The following is a 1,960-nucleotide window of genomic DNA, read 5'->3' as shown; positions in this document are numbered from 1 at the left end:
GACTGCAGCCGATGCCTCCGGCTCTCCAGATGGGGAGCGCACCTTGAAGGTACGGGGAGGAAGCGCCAAAGGACAAGGCTGCCGCCCCCCGCGGCTCCTGCCCCTTTAAAAGAAAAACATCAGGCCGGTGGTTTCCAAAAGCGGAGGGAGGGGCGAGGAGGAACTCCAGCCAATCAGCAAAACAACGATTTTAAGGAACTATAGAAAACCAATGAGGAATGGCGGGAGGAAGGGGCTTTGCATGGGCTTTGCATTTCCTATCCTCCAAAGGTAGGGTGGGAAAATACAGACAATGCTTCTCGGGTCTCTAAAGGCAGCCCCTCTTTCAGTGACCCGAGGGGACGATATGATATAGGCATCTTTCATTGGCTTTGTAGTACTCACTGTTTGGGATAGCGAGGTACTGCTAACACGACCCTTCCTTTGGAATGTTAGGGGGTAGAGATGCAGTGATTGAAATTTATGGGGATATAAAACTTCTGTACTTTTTAGACTGTTTTTTTTAAAACCCTGCTTTCATTGTTTTTATAAATAACTCCAGGTGGGGAACTTACCTAATATTCCTTCCCCCTTGTATTTTTCCCAAAATAGCAGGTAAATTGGGCTGAGAGTGAGTGACTGGCCCAAAGTCATCTAGCCGGCTTTACAGGTTTGAAGCAGTGGTGAAATCCAAATTTTTTTTACTACCAGTTCTGTGGGTGTGGCTTGGTGGGCGTGGCAGGGGAAGGATACTGCAAAATCTCCATTCCTACCCCACTCCAGAGGAAGGATACTGCAAAATCTCCATTCCTACCCCACTCCAGAGGAAGGATGTTGCACAATCTCCATTCACACCCCACTTCTGGGGGAAGGATATTGCAAAATCTCCATTCCCACCCCACTCTGGGACCAGCCAGAGGTGGTAATTGCCGGTTCTCCGAACTACTCAAAATTTCCACTACCAATTCTCCAGAACCTGTCAGAACCTGCTGGATTTCACCCGTGGTTCGAAGGTCTCTTCGTTGAAGGCTATGGACTGCACTCCGTTGTGCTGGTTCTGTATGAGTTCATAGATGTTTTTCGGCTTCCTAGTCTATGGCTGAGAGAAAAGAATTGTCTCCAAATCATCCAGATGGTTGCTGCCCCTAAGGGAGGAATGGAAGCTGTCTTTCCTTGTTCCTAATCCAACACCTTAACCATAGCACCCTATTGGTTTTTAATATAAATTTGCAGATGTGTTAATATGTGTATGTTAAGCATGGTTATGGAATTAACATTTTCCGAGGTTCATGTGACACAAAACAACCCTATCCTAACCATATGGCCTCATTTATACAATACTCATGACTGTAATATGATGGACAAAAGTGTTGTTCATTATGTGATACGAAACCTGTTCCCATCTGTCATTTGTTCTATTGAATATGTTGACATTCTTAGATTATTAGGTTCATGCATTGCAGTGAAAGATGGATTATTAGAGAATGTTCCATGTTGTGCTCATTTCAACATATTTTCTGAATGTGGCCAATGGTTTCTTGAATAATCTTGATATCTAGCTTCTTTTCTTGAATTAAACTCATGCTATACCATATGTTTCATTGTTCTATCAAGTTTTTAAAAAGTCAATTTTTCTTCCAGTGCTTCCAAGCTATATATATCTTGCATTTTCCTAGAATCTCAAAGAATGTTTCCTTTTATACATGAGAACAAAATGATAGTCCCCTACCCCCCCACTGCCAAGGGAGTAGAATGAAGTCTAAAATAAAGACATGCTACCTTAGAGTTATTTAATATATTGTGGAGGGAGGTTTTTTATTTTATTCAGAAATATTTTATTTTTTAAATTGTTTTATTACATTATAGAATACAAATAGCCAAGTAAAGTGGTACATTTACTTGTAATGATTAAACTGTCTTTCAAAATAGAAAATGTATATCAATGTTAAATAAGATTTCTGAGATGTAAATGGAACAGAAC

The sequence above is a fragment of the Pituophis catenifer genome, unplaced genomic scaffold (assembly GCF_029215685.1).
Source record: "Pituophis catenifer annectens isolate HBS135680 unplaced genomic scaffold, rPitCat1.0.hap2 SCAF_2, whole genome shotgun sequence".
NCBI classification, from domain to species: Eukaryota; Metazoa; Chordata; class Lepidosauria; order Squamata; family Colubridae; genus Pituophis; species Pituophis catenifer.
Note: the sequence above shows the minus strand (reverse complement) of the source record.